This window comes from Vipera ursinii (genome assembly GCF_947247035.1).
Source record: "Vipera ursinii genome assembly, chromosome: 2".
Taxonomy (NCBI): domain Eukaryota; kingdom Metazoa; phylum Chordata; class Lepidosauria; order Squamata; family Viperidae; genus Vipera; species Vipera ursinii.
Genome location: NC_139513.1, coordinates 111,906,519 through 111,921,806, shown reverse-complemented (window position 1 = coordinate 111,921,806; position 15,288 = coordinate 111,906,519). Strand labels below are relative to the sequence as shown.

At 41.6% G+C, this 15,288-nt stretch overlaps 1 protein-coding gene across 2 annotated transcripts in view; it reads right to left on the bottom strand.

The window, feature by feature from the left end:
• USP43 (ubiquitin specific peptidase 43) overlaps nucleotides 1-15,288 on the bottom strand; it is a 113,559-nt gene that overhangs the window by 95,240 nt on the left and 3,031 nt on the right. The gene's annotated exons all lie outside the window — the stretch shown is intronic.

The following is a 15,288-nucleotide window of genomic DNA, read 5'->3' as shown; positions in this document are numbered from 1 at the left end:
ATCAAGAAGGAAATCATCCTACAAAGGAAGCAACAGCAACCCTCTTCCATAAAACTGCAGTGAAATGTGCTCAGTTCTACTCATGTAATTAGCAGCTTGACTCAAAGATTTTACCTTAAATCCAATTTAAATCCAGATTAAGTCCAGTTAGCCAAAGACACTTAGTTTCAAACAGGAAAATTTGGAAGTGGCACCAGATCTCACTATGATTTTTAACAGTGATACCAGAGAAAATTGAGTGACAAAGAATCCTCAGGCCAGGTGGACCAATAATATCTCAGTGTTCAGATGTATGAATAGTTGTGAATCAAATAATTACAATGAAAATGCAATACAGAAAATGAGATAAATCAGTCTAGTATTACTTTCTCATCAGTTACATTTCCTAAAATATTTTCCTCCAGATATACAAGCCATAGGAAATAGACCAGACAGAAAACATGACCAAGTGAGCTAATTCTACTTTACTGTAAAGCTACATTACATTAATTCTACTTTATTGCAAAGCTAATTGTAAGCCTTGACAACAGAATATTCCAAGTTTGAAATTACATCTCTCCTCCTTTTCCTTTACAGCACAAGAATGTAGGGAGGGTCTTTTCTGAGTCTCTTGCCCCACCCACATTCCTGCTGTAGGATCACCTGCCTTGTAACTGCTTCCTTGATTGCATCTCTTAGGCCTGTCTCGTAAGGTTATTCTAACAGAACATTGCATGATGGAAGCAGGGTGACAAATACAATTCTTGTCAAAATAAGTTATTGTATTTAGCAATAGCACTTAGACTTATATACTGCTTCACAGGGCACTGTACAAAGTCAGCATATTGCCCCCAACAATCTGGGTCCTCGTTTTACCAACCTCAGAAGGATGGAAGGCTGAGTCAACCTTGACCCAGTGAGACTCAAACTGCCGACTGCTAGCAGTTTGGCAGTTTGAGTCTCTGCTGGCAGTCGGCAGTTAGCAGAATTAGCCTGCAATACTGCATTCTAACCACTGCGCCACCACCAATGCATTTAATGTAATTTCTATCTTGCAATATTTTGAAATATTTTGAAAAAACAATAAACTGCAGCAGTGGGAGATGGGGACACATGCACTGGTTTTGCCACATTGAGTCTAGCCATCCTAGATTGATGGGAAAGATATGTGCAGAAACTATTGAAAGTTACAGCGATCAGGTAAATGACAGAAGAATCATTCACTTACTACATTTAAATCCCAAATTCTCGTCAAAGAACATCAATAGCATATATGGCTTGCCCCTCCCTTTATCTAGCCATATACTACTAAAATTCTCAAACTATGAAAACTCTCATTCCTGCAACCTTTAGCTCTGGTGAAACAGTGGATTATAAGGCAACAATTTTACAAGGTACCACAAATGGGCTGATGCATCAAAAATCTAGTACCCATAGAATTTAAATTTTGCAAAATTTTATAAAACATTTTATGGCATAAACATTATCATAAAACAGTTTATGACATAACACAAAATGTTATAAAATATTTCCTGTGCTGGTGTTTGACTGTGCTATTTGTCAGGAACAAGGAATCAGAATGACACTGTGAACTGATCAGAGAAGTTTCTTTATTATGACCTTTTTACAAGAATCTCACTAGACTGATAGCATTCTCTGAGGCAAGGGTCCCCAAAGCCTGGGCATGGTCCACTGCAGTTGAGCTGTGTGCGCATGTGTGTGCATGCCAGCCTAACATTTGCACAAGTTGAGCTGCTAGCATGTACATACACGCTAGTCCGCCACTCACACTACCTGGTTCCCCTCTCCACCCCCCAGCCAGGCCAAGCCGCAAAGGTTGGGGACCACTGCTCGGGGGAACAACCAGACAAAGACCCCAGGTCGCTTCCTCTCCTGCAGGGATACCAGGCTAGCCAGTCTCTTAACTCCATTCCCCACTCTAGCTGCAGATTCTACCACAGCTATACAGTTCAATACGGGCTATTTTCAAGGCAGATATATCTCTGAATGTATCCCAACTTTTCCAGTGAACTTTAAGGCACTGAGGAATCTGGTAAGGAAATATCTCCAAAAAGATGATCCAATGGGTCATGGGTTGTCCAGTCTTTACTACAGCCCTATGAGGATAAGATATCTGGGACTTGGAAGCTCCACATTTAGCTAGCTCAGGGGTAGGCAACCTCGGCTCTTTTATGACTCATGGAGTTCAACTCCCAGCTATGCTGACTCAGGAATTCTGGGAGTTGAAGTCCATGAGTCATAAAAGAGCCGAGGTTGCCTACCCCTGAGCTAGACTAAACTTACCCAATTCAGATGAGACAGTGAGATCTAATCAAGCTCAATTCTTTATTTGCTTACATCTAATAGACAAAATCTTGCCAAGCTAAAACTATAAAGTTTTTAAGCTACTGGATATATCTGAGAAATTCTAGGGTGTTGTTACCCTGAACCTCTTCCCTGCCCCTCCGCCATCCAGCTTGGGACTATGCAGTTTCTTGATACAAGGTCTCTTTTTGGGAATGCTCTAAGGTGGCCAAATCCTTTCCCTCGACTGCTACAGATGCACATTCCATTACATGAATGTAGATTTGAATGCAGATTCCAACTTGGCCCAACCTGATATCTAATTAATGTCTATGTTGCAATTTATATGCTTCTTTATTACAATATATCATCCTGGTATCACAGAAGACCAAACGTATGATGTACAGTCCTATCATTGCAACTGCTATTTTGCACTCCTGTTGAAAAACGGAATCAATAACTTTTTAAAAAAAAAATCCAAAGGGATCCCAATCCTTAAATCATGAAATATGTCCCTTTACATCAGGGGTGTCAAACTGCCGGCCCGCAGGCCGGATGCCTCACAGCAAAACCACGCCGACCCCATTGCAAGCAATAGAAAAAAAAAGTTGCGATATGTCACGACACGTCATGTGATGGTTTGACTCCCCTGCTTTACATCTTGAGTTCCACCAAGCAACATATTTTACTACTAGCACTATAAGCAGGGATGCTAAATTGATCCCCGGTGCACTCAACAGGAGAAAACATGGGTTCTGCCTGCCACTGATTTGCCAAACAGTTGCCATGACAACTAACTCTACATTGTTAAGAAGCCAGAAGGAAGTCGCCCCCCCCCGCCCGCCCCATGTCTGTCAGGGCCACTTTACTCTTTTCTCCCAAGCAGTTACGATGACTTGGTGCTCCCGTTTCAGTCCAATGTTCTTCAGCTCCCAAGTGAAAAAACCTTCCCGAACCACAAAACTGAACAGCCACTTGCTGCTCTTTGGAAACAGAGGAGAAACCTGGAAAATCCAATTTTCTCTCCTAAAAGAGGAGGACTCTGTTCTGTTAGCTGTTTCAGTCAGCTAGACAGAAATATTTCTGAAGCACAAGGCATCTTCTTAAAGAGAAGCAGGACAGATTTTCTCCTTTCTGGCAATGTATCTCCTCTGCCTTTAACAGCGGTGTGCATGGAGAAACTCCACCAAACAAATTCTTGTACTAGGAAAGGTGACAATTTCAGACCTTCAGCCTCTCATCTAATTATTCAAAGTCATAAAAGCCCTGCTAGGAAAAGAGAAAGAGAGAAAGAGAGAGAGAGAGAAAGAGAAAGAGAGAGAGAGAGAGAGAGAAAGAGAAAGAGAGAGAGAGAGAGAGAGAGACAGAGAGAGAGACAGAGACAGAGACAGAGAGAGAGACAGAGACAGAGAGAGAGACAGAGACAGAGAGAGATGCAATTTGAAAGCCCAGTCTTCCTTAATACAGATAGTCCTCGGCTTACAACAGTTCATTTAGTGACCATTCAAAGTTACAACAGCACTGAAAAAAGTGACTTATGACCATTGTTCACACTTACACATCCTCATGGTCATGTGATCAAAATTCAGACACTTGGCAACTGATTCATATGAGTGACAGTTGCAGTGTCCCAGGGTATGTGATGATTCATGTATCAACTGTGGCAAGAAAGGTTGTAAAATGGGGCCAAATTCACTTAACAGATGTCTCTCTTGGCAACAGAAAAGTTGGGCTCAGTTGCGGTCGTAAGCCGAGGACTATCTGTATGTAGTGCTTTAAATGTGTTAAACTAAAACAACCATTGGATATCCTAATAACATCCCGTCCAACCCATCAGCAAAGTGTCAGAAGGATTATTTTAGTCCCTGTTGTCTTTTCAAACAGGTGGTCTGGCTGCACACAAGCAGAATAGAGTGGAGGCAATTCCTAGCTTCCCATCTTCTGAGATCTTCCAACACTTCTTTATACACTGAAGCATTTCCATTCTTCAAGGATGTAACTCCTGAATAAAACACTAAAGATATATTCTGCCATCTCCCCACTCCTCCACACACCAACCTCCTCCCACATGCTCTATTGTTCCCCAAATTCTGTACACTCATTTAACTGCAGTATGTAGGATGCCGAGATGGGCCTGCCAAAAATCTGCAAATACAGAAACAGGGCATGGAAAGAGATTGTGAAAAGAAAAATGCTATGCTTCTGAAAATGGAGAATTTGAAGGTTTGCTTTCAGCAGTTTTGGCAAAACTTGCACTGACTTATCAGTAACGTGAGCATGATAAAAATTAATAAATATACATATAAGTACATATAAGGACACAGTGGCTCAGTGGGTTAGGACGCTGAGCTTGTTGAGCAGAAGGTCAGCAGTTTGGCGGGTTGAATCCCGAGTGCCGCGTAACAGAGTGAGTGCCTGTTACTCGTCCCAGCTTCTGCCAACCTAGCAGTTCAAAAGCACGTAAAAATGCAAGTAGAAAAATAGGGACCACTACGGTGGGCGCCTTTGGCATCTAGTCATGCCGGCCACATGACCACGGAGACGTCCTTGGACAAGCAATGGCTCTTCGGCTTTGAAACGGAGATGAGCACCGGCCCCTAGAGTTGGAAACGACTAGCACGCATGTGCGGGGGAACCTTTACCTTTACCTATGCATGTGTACTGTATGTCTGAAGATTGTCCATCATTCTAGCTAACACCACAAATTGCTTCAGATGTGATTCAAAGGCTATCCACATTTTCTTTGTTTGATAAGTTCTTGAAATTCAAAAACTTGCACTAATTTCTTACACGTTTAAGGTGGCTTAATAAAAGTATTCTCTGTGGATTTTGTTTTTTGTTTTCCTTTTAACCAACATGGCTAGTATTGCTTTTATAAATCAAGAAACAGATGTAGTAGAGATAAATCACTTCACTCAGTTTTGATGAAGTGGGAGATAGACTCTTCTTGCAATCTGCAAAATCAGTAAGGGTAGGAAAGGAAATCACCATTTCAAAGGAGAAACGAAGAGGAGAATAATGCACTTTTCATATTGGGTAGTATAAATTAGTGAAAAGTAGCTTTTCTCACCTTCTGCATGGCTGACCATGTGAAGCAAAAGATGGTGGCAAGTTTGGAAACCAATTAAAGAACATCAAATGTTCAGTCCTGAAGTCAATAAACTCTTTTAGAGTTGTAAACTGTAAAAGAAGATTTTTTAAAAAAAGGGAAAGGGGAAGGGAATTTTCTCAGCTGGCTGGCAGAACATACTTTGGAATTTTAGCTTATATGTCTCTTTTCTGATACTTAACAGTCCAACGTTCAGCAGGAATCTTCTGATGGCTTTTCAAGAAACACAGGTAGTTCTCAGCTTAAGACGTAATGGAGCCTGCCTTTTTTTTTTTTTAATCCCATTTATATCCCGCCCTTCTCCGAAGACTCAGGGCGGCTTACAATTTAAAGCACAAACCAATGTGCTTAGCAATAGCCTTCATTCTATGTATATGCCTGCTTATTAGGGCTTTCGCCCCCACCCAAGCGGCATTATTACAAAGTCAGCTTAATTGCCCCCAACAATCTGGGTCCTCATTTTACCTACCTCGGAAGGATGGAAGGCTGAGTCAACCTTGAGCCTGGTGGGATGTGAACCTGCACTAATTGCAGGCAGCTGGTGTTACTTAAGGAGGTCATAACGATTTTAAAGTGGGTTACCCATGTGACTGACCTGATTTTATGTCCTTTTTTGTAGTCATCAAGTGAATCAATTCTTCACTATGGGCCAGTTTTGCCCCAAACAGGAAGGAAATGGTATTTTTCAGCAAAAATATAAAATGCAGTCACATAACTGTGGGATGCCACAAGCGGCTATAAATGTGAGCCGGCTGAGCACCTGAAATGTGGTCACATGACTGCTGGAGGGGGGGGTGATGGCTGTCAGAACTTCAGAACTGGGTCAACTGAAATGGTACAGGGTTTCCTGCCTGGGCAGGGAGTTAGACTAGATGACCTCCAAGGTCCCTTCCAACTTTACTACTGTTGTTGTTGTTGGTTTTACAAAAAAGAGGTGGCCCTGCAGTAATAGTCTAAAAAAGAAAGAGTAGTGATATGATCTTCATGGCCAGCCAGAGCTTTCTCTTTTCTTTTTCAGCATTTTGATTTTTCACTCCAAGCAGCAAAATATCTTGGCTCAATTCTGCTGGAGGAAGCCACAACTGCTGAAATTCTCTTTCAAAGATCTCCCAGATCTCTCATAGGTACAGATGGGAGGCCTGGATACAACCATCTAGGCCACAAATTATATATTAAAGCTTGCTTTCCAGTCCTAAATCTGGGCCACACTATGATACCCCAAAAGGCAACATACACAGTTCAGTCCCATGCTCTCCTCAAGCAAAGCTTCTCTATGGATACACTAAAGAGCAATTAAAAGCTAACAAGCACTTGGTTGTTAATACATTTACACAGCATACGGATCCCGATACTCCCATATTACACCCCTCCTGCGTGAGCTGCATTGGTTACCGGTTGTCCTCCGGGTGAGATTTAAGGTGCTGGTACTTACCTTTAAAGTCTTACATGGCCTAGGCCCGGGATATTTGCAGGACCGCCTGCTGCCGGGAACGACTTCCCATCGCCCAGTGCGCTCACACAGAGAGGGCCTCCTCAGGGTGCCGTCGGCTAGACAATGTCGGCTGGCGACCCCCAGGGGGAGGGCCTTCTCTGTGGGAGCACCAGCCCTGTGGAACCAACTTCCCCTTGAGCTTCGGACGGCCCCGGATCTCCAGTCCTTTCGCCGCGGCCTTAAAACATTCCTTTTCCATCAGGCTGACCTGGACTGACGATAGGGATTTTTAAAATGTTTTTAAATTTTAATTTATTAATTTTAATTATTTTATGGGGGCTGTTAGTTTAATTCTTTTTAACTTTTACATTGCTGTATTTTTATTGTTGTTAGCCGCCCTGAGTCCTTCGGGAGATAGGGCGGCATATAAGTCCCAAAATAAATAAAATAAATAAATAAATCTGCCCTCCAGTAATTTATCTGTTGTGTAGCCTCAGCAGGTAGCTTATCGCTGAAACCTTATGGTTACAAAAATAAGCATTCTATTAAGCAAAAAATTAAATAACAAAGTTGCCTGGGAATATTGCTATAATAAAGCATTTTTGTCAGCAATTTCCCCAGTCACTATATGTATTGCAAAATAACAGGCAATTATCAACAAAAATTGCTATTATGTACAGTTCTAAAGAACTTTAAACAATATTAGTTATTATATGAGATCAGAGCCTACTGGACTAGAGGTCCCCAAATTCCTTGCAACCTAAAACATCCTTAGTTCAGATTAATTCAGCCTAAAATACTCCCAGAGCAGAAGACTGTTGATGTTTGGGCTAGGGCAGGGGTAGGCAACCTCGGCTCTTTTATGACTCATGGACTTCAACTCCCAGAATTCCTGAGCCAGCTTGGCTGGCTCAGGAATTCTGGGAATTGAAGTCCATGAGTCATAAAAGAGCCGAGGTTGCCTACCCCTGGGCTAGGGTTAGGCTGTGCAAATACATACTTAGAGAAGGCTTTGATCAATATTCTATCAAAAATTGCTACGATACATAAAATAGTCATTTTTTCAAAAACAGGATTTCCGGTCTTTAAGAAAAAAAAATTGTTGTTTAAGTAAGATGCCAGTTTTGTTTTCTACCACTCCTGTGTCTCCTGTTAACCACAGAAAATAAACAAGGTGTGGAAATGAAATTATGGGGAAAGTGTCACCTAATGCAGGGCTTTTCAACCAGTGGTACGGGTACCACCTGTGGTACATTGGCACCTGGCAGGTGGTACACGACCATCCTAGAAAAGTGGTAGCGGGGGAGGGGAATGAGCTGAACTGGTGGCAGCACTGCACAAGCCTGAGACGGCTGGAGCTGCAGGGCTGTCAGGGCTCAGTGGAAGAGCCAGGATAAGTGCCAGGCTCTAGTTGGAGCTCGGCGCTGATCCTGGAGCTTCTGAGCCCAGAAGAAGCGCTGATCAGCTGGAATGTTGCAGCATCTCCAAGGTCTTGTGATTTACACTCAGCTGCTTGGCAACTGATTCATATTTATGATGGTCACAGTGTCCCAGGGCCATGTGAAGTGACCAAAACCTGCTGCAACCACCTAGCAGAGGGGGGGGGGAATAAAAACCAAACACCCCCACCCCACCCCCACTGCCAATTCTCAACAGAAATGCTCACAACAATGAAAACTATGGACAGGAGGAAGAGTGCCGCCGGGCAGGCAGGCAGGTGTCTTGCTCAGCTGTGGCTTGGGGGGGGACTTTTTTCAGTGCCATTTTAATTTCGAACAGTCATTGAGCGAACTGTTGTAAGTTGAGGACTATCTGTACTTCGTCACTTTCCTTTTGGGGGGGTCATCAAGTTTTTGACACCTCGCTAGGCGACTGATGGTACTCGGATGTTGCCATATCCTAAAAATGGTACAATGGGTGAAAAGGTTGAAAAGCCCTGACCTAATGCATCACCACTGAGAGAGGGATCTCTAGTTTTCCAGGTCTGTGGAGATGTGGCTGATTCAGTATAAGTTTGAACAAGCAGAATGTAAAAAAATATGGTTTGGATAACATGGGAACTTGTACATACTCTTGTCAGATTATTGGTTCACCTTAAGCCAGTATTGCAGACACTGACTGATAGTGTTTCTCAGAAACTATAAGAACTAGGATCTTCTGCCTGGGCCATACAACATAGCTTCAATCCTAAATTATGTTAAATGATATATCCAAAACACATGAACTTCTGTCCATTCTGCAATAACTAATGCCGTAATCACACAATCTCTGTATCTCTGTCTTATGGCTTCCTGGCATTATGCTGGCAAAATTCAGCAACAATCAATCAAATATCTGTGATGTAATTTCTTGCCACTTTCTAAACCAGTAGGGGTAGGGAGAAAGAGAAATAAAGTACAGGTAGACCACAAATTATAGTCATAAATCATGTCAGTCATTTAGCTAGCTACCATGTGAACATGCCCAATTTTGCAACATTTTTTGAGAAGGGGCAAAAAAGAAAGGAAAAGAAGTCAAGTTCTGTGACATTATTTGAATGCACTAAAGATTAAAATCGTTAGAAGGAATATAAAGTTAGTTTATTTGATCAAGATTAAAAGTACATATACTGTTATTTGTGGGTTCCCTTAATGGACTTCTGTTGATCCCAGGACTGAAATGATAATGTTTGTTTGTTTGTTTGTTTGTTTATACATACATACATACACACATATATACATACATAAGAGACGGGACATGGAAAGGTGATAGCACTGGTTGTAAATTAAAAGGTGAAAAGTTACTAAAATTGTTTACATTTGCTGTGATAAACGTTGGATGTCACTTTTTAATATATTTCTTAGGTATCTTAACACTTTCAGGCAGCATCTACATAGTTTTGGCAGTCCAGGGTATGCATGAGAGAGGATTAATATTTGCAGCTTGCTGCTGCTGCTATTATCATCTACTTCAGACAACCCCATGCTACAATCTAATAATGGGTTATGATCCTTAATTGTGGACAATACCAGGACAATACTAAAATAAAAGCAGCACTTGGGACAAGAAAGTACCAATATACTAGATGAAACAGAATGTTCAGTAGAATGTATTAAAATATGAATGCATTCTGCAAATAAAAACATTAGTAGTTTTAGTGTTTTTTAAAAAAATCCCACAGAATTAAGCCACAATTACTGGACTGTTGGAAAAAATCTGTTTTCTACCTTTGAGTGTAGTTAGCTAATGTGGAATTTACTTCATTTATCGCTGATAAAGGATTTTCCAGAAGTTAAAAAGGAAGGTCAGCAGCAGCAGCAGTACAATGGAAAATGAAATTACTGCCATGAACAGAGCTGAAACACGGCCAATAAATAAACATGAACCAAAGAGTCTCACAAAGGCACAATAGCTTGACATTTCTAGAGGAGTGCCAGGTTCTCAAAATCTAAAACCATCACAGTTAGTTGGGCAGGGACCAGCTGCTCATTCATCCAGTGCTTTTAGACTGGCTCTATAGTTACAATACTGGTGCAGAATGCAGCCGCGCGAGTTGTGATGGGAGTCTCCCGATACTCCCATGTAACACCTCTTCTCCGTGAGCTGTATTGGCTTCCAGTTGCCCTCCGGGTGAGATTCAAGGTGCTGGTGATGACCTATAAAGCCCTAAATGGCATGGGCCCGGATTATCTAAGGGAGCACCTGCTGCCAGCGTCAATTACCCATCGTCCTGTGCGCTCCCACAGGGAGGGCCTCCTCAGGGTACCGCCGGTCAAGGATTGTCGACGGGCGATCCCCAGGGGGAGGGCGTTCTCTGTGGGCACGCCTGCCCTATGGAATCAACTGCCAACGGAACTCCAGACTGCCCCCGACCTTCGTTCATTTCGCTGGGACCTAAAAACCTGGCTCTTTGAGCTATCTGGTCTGGACTGAGGGGTTTGATGTTTTTAAATTGTGATTTAATTTTTGTGGCTAGACTTAATTTAATTTATTTTAATTTTATATTGGATTGTTTTTAAATTTTGCCTTGTAAACCGCCCTGAGTCCTTTGGGAATAGGGCGGTATATAAACCAAATAAATAAATAAATAAATAAATAAATAAATAAATAAATAAATAAATAAATTATTTTTTTGGCATAGTGCAATCAGAATAGGCCAAACGTTCATAAAAGCCATGGTAAACAGGAGAACACCTTCAGGCTCTTATAGGAAGAAGATAAACCCGGGCACTAGGATTTTAGTATCCATGACTTTCAGGTGGATAAGGCACATGGAAAACTGTCACTTCAGAATTTATACCACTAAAGAACTATCCTAAAGCATTAGCTATCCATTAAAACAGTGATCCCCAACCTTTGCAGCTTGGCAGTCCGGCTTGTGGGGGAGGGAGAGAGGAACTGGGCTTCTTCAGCTAAAGAAACTTCTTAGATGAGAAGCGAAACGTCTTCAAAGAAAAGCAACGAAGTCCAGTTGTCTCGTGAAAAAGCACCATTGGCACATCATTTCCAAAGTTCCCTGACAGCTTCCCACTAGGAAAATCAATGGGGAAGCCAGCAGGAAGTCAGAAGTCACTTCTCTCCCATGGCTTTCCTGCCTGCATGTGGTCATTCTGTTTCTCTGTTTAGATAAGAAAATATCTCTGAAACTATCATCCAATGGGGCACGAGTTGTCTAGTATTCTATATTTCTAAGCTTTGAGCAAGAACATCAAAAGCATTTCCTTTCTCTGTTTCCTACAGCTGAGCTGAATGGACAAGTCCTGAGTAGAAGCACTAAGAACTCCTTTGACAAGCAAACTAGTGTGTGACAAAAGATTCAGCCTGACTGGTGGCACCTGTAATACATTACCTAATTTTCATAGGGAAACCTTTGGAGGAAGGATCTGATAGTGAGCGAAATTAACCCATCCAACTAAACACAAAACATGCAAATATGGATGACAAGATCTTGCTGGTAAATTTCAGAGAGCCTATGGCTACACCAACAATACTTCTCCCTCCTCCTGCTTTGTACTCAGTCTATTTTATAAGCACAAAAAGCCTGGTTAAGGCTTTTTTTAACATAAAGTTGCATATTTTAGCACCCAGTTCAACACTTCCCAGGAGTTGTGATAAGTTCCCTCCATCTTAGCATTTTTTTTCCAAAAAAAAGATCCGTCTCTTTTTGCCAGGTTTTTAATTGTTCATTCAATTTTAGAATTCATTTTGATGTTTTAAGACAGTTATAGCCATTTTGAGTACTCATTTGAGGAAAGAGGGTATAAAATGATACAAATATACTACAATAATTCAATCAAGGCACAATGTTAAAGCTCCACTGTATTGAATGGGTAGTTTTTAAGTGGCATACAAACTGAATAAATGAATAAACCAAAAACAGTAGTGAATGAACGTCCAGGACTTAGATAGTACAATGAAGTTGGATCACATAGCACCACTAAAATATGCATAGGATGAGAAAAACAAACCCTCATATTTCAAAGGAATAGTTATTCTGTGTACACAGCAAGTAGGAGAGTTCTACAGTGTCAGAGATAAAAGATATCATTTCCTTTCTTAGGCTTAAAATACCCTGACTTTTAAAATGTTGCTGTGAAGGACAAGCACTATGCACTAACAAGAGCTTCAAGTCCAATTTAGCATTTTAGGATTTAAAAAAAAAAAACTGTGGCAGAAGCAACCAAGTGAATCCATGCTGGAGACAGCGCTCAACAGGCAGGGAGCTGGTCCTGCAAACCCTGGATTCTCTTTTTTCCTACCTGCCCATTATGAATAAAAAAGAAGAGAACTAAAAAAAAAGATCATTCTACTGTTCCCAAGGTAAGAAAACTTAAGGTCCCTAAAGAGCTATTTCCCAAGTGATTAGACAATGGGGAAAGTGCCTGCGTTTGATTCAGAGCAGTTGTTGTATTGCCAAGCCCTTCATAACCCAGAAATAGATGAGAAAACTTTGATGAAATTAGAAAAGGGCAGGTTGTGTTCCACCATATAAACGTGAAATTGCCTGGGATGGCACTAGCACAGGAGAAATGCTCTCTCTCCTCCTCCTGGCTTTTCCTGCACAATCCCCTTCCCTCTGCTGTGCTGTTTTTTACAAACACAGCTCCCAGCAAATATCACTATTTAATATCACAACAAAGAAACAGAGGGTGTGCATATGCCAAAGGCCCCTCCTACCAAACACTCTAACTTGAAATATGGTGTAGAGTTGAAGAGGAGGTTATCTACCTCCAGCTTTGGGAAATGGAGATTAAGGTAATATTTTAATCTCCCATTCTCCTCCTCCCCTCCAGACTGTTTCTTGTTGTTTATTTAAGAAATTATACAGACCATGGTGTGTGTGTGGGGGGGGGGGGGAATCACATTCCAGCCATGGGGAAAATCTGACTACCTTGCATTCTTTTCTGAAGTGTGAATGTTCTATCAAGATCCTAAATTTTAAGTTCAGGTTTTATGTATTCTAATTCTTCCTCTGAACTACCAATTGATCAATTCCATAAGGAGAACACAGACTAAGAAGACACCTTTAAAAAGCTAGTTGACTATGTAGGCCAGGGGTGTCAAACTCAATTTCATTGAGGGCCGCATCAGTATTGCGGCTGCCCTCAGGGAGCCAAGTGGGTGTGGCCAGGGTGGGCGTGGCCTACTGGGTGGGCGTGGCTAGAGTGCGTATGGCCTACTGGGTGGGCATGGCCAGCTCTACATCGTTCGCATCAAGGGTGCCTATGGGGCCCTGGGCAGGAGTGGGACAGATCTGAGGGTCTCTGGCAGAAGGAGGGTCTCTGGGCCAGGGCCAAGGCAGTGGGGGCCGTTCCCTCACTGTTTCCAGGATGGCTTCGCGGGCCACATGAAACCACTTCAAGGGCCGGATCCGGCCCCCAGGCCTTGTGTTTGACATGTTTGATGTAGGCGGACAGCAAGCAGGTCATAGAATTGGCTTACATGACATATCTATCCCTATTCTGCCTGGTGAAAGAGTAAGGCAGTAGAGTTCAATGCAAACCTACAGAGAAGGTGAAAGTGATGGCAATGGAAGTCATTATTCATTTCTTTAATCTTAAATGTATGAATGAAACATTACAATTCTCTGTGAGAGTCGGTAATTATAAAAGGAGCCTAGAAAAAAAGATCCACTGTATTTAATAGGACTAAGTCATTATGCCTACGAATGCAGGTTTCACTCCCAATCCACGGCACATTCAACATTCCAACATGCATTTCATCAAGTGAAAAACACAGGAAGGCTTGCCTTCTAATCATTCTAACTAGTATATTCTGTAACTCTTAAGGACAAAATATTCTACCCCATTTTCTGTAAAAGTTGGCATATGTGGAAAATAAGTGATACTATCCTTACACACCTGCATGTTTCGCTTCTGAGGGTTGAAATCAACTGAGAAATATCAGTCTGATGCTAACCTTACAGCAATCTTACAAGATAAGTGCCATTATTATTATTTCCATATTGCAGATGATGAGGTCAGAGATTTGTCTGAGACCAGGTGGAAAAGTCACAACAGAGATGAAATTTGAATTAATAGGCTGTAGATTTCAATTTCCACACTCCAGACTGCATCAGTTTCTATATAAACAACTTAAATTCACTGACTTTGCCCACCCACCCACCCCTGTCCATCTTCAGGACGAGTGCCCCTATTAATACTACCTTTAAATTGCCTCACCAGGAATTAGCAGAGTCCCAAATATGGCAAGGTGGGGAAAAAATGGTCACATAGGTGCAACAGCCTCCTCATTTGTCAGATCACCACTATTTCCACAAATAGGCGAATAAAAATAGGAAACTTACAATTTCCCACAGAATATTCAATGTCCTGGCTGCAGCCTACACCATTAAAAACTAATACCGGTATTTGGAACTCTGGAAACATACAAGTTATTTATATCTAGAGTTAAGACCTTTAATCCCTCATTCACACATGCAAGCCATCTCTTAATCTTTGATACATGACTGGTCTTGGGCCCCAATTTCTTCTGTTTGCATCTATATAACTATTGCCTTTTCATTTGAATTTCCACCACCTTTGTATTTACCATAGATTTCCAAAGGCTGTGATTTCCCATCCTTTTGCATGTGAACTAACTTCTTTCAGATTTAAGAAAAAACACAGAAATAAATCAGCTAGGCAACATGATGCTTTGTGATATGGAATGTACAACTTGTTTACATTCTTCCCAAAGAGCATTTTAAAACTGAATATCGATATTATTCTTGCTTCTGTTTTCCCTTGAGGTGCCTCAGTCTGGAGAATCTGAAACCTGATTTTCCTATTTCTAAATCCTTGCCTGTAACCTAATATCCAACAGAGCGTTCAGACTCTTCCCAGAGCAATAAAAAAAACAGGAAGAAGTTAGAACAATTTCACCTTTGACAGAGGCTGCTGCATCAACAGGGAGAGAAAAAAACACATTATCCTATTATCAGCAGGCCTGTCAAAGAGCAGAATTAGGAACAAGAGATTTCACC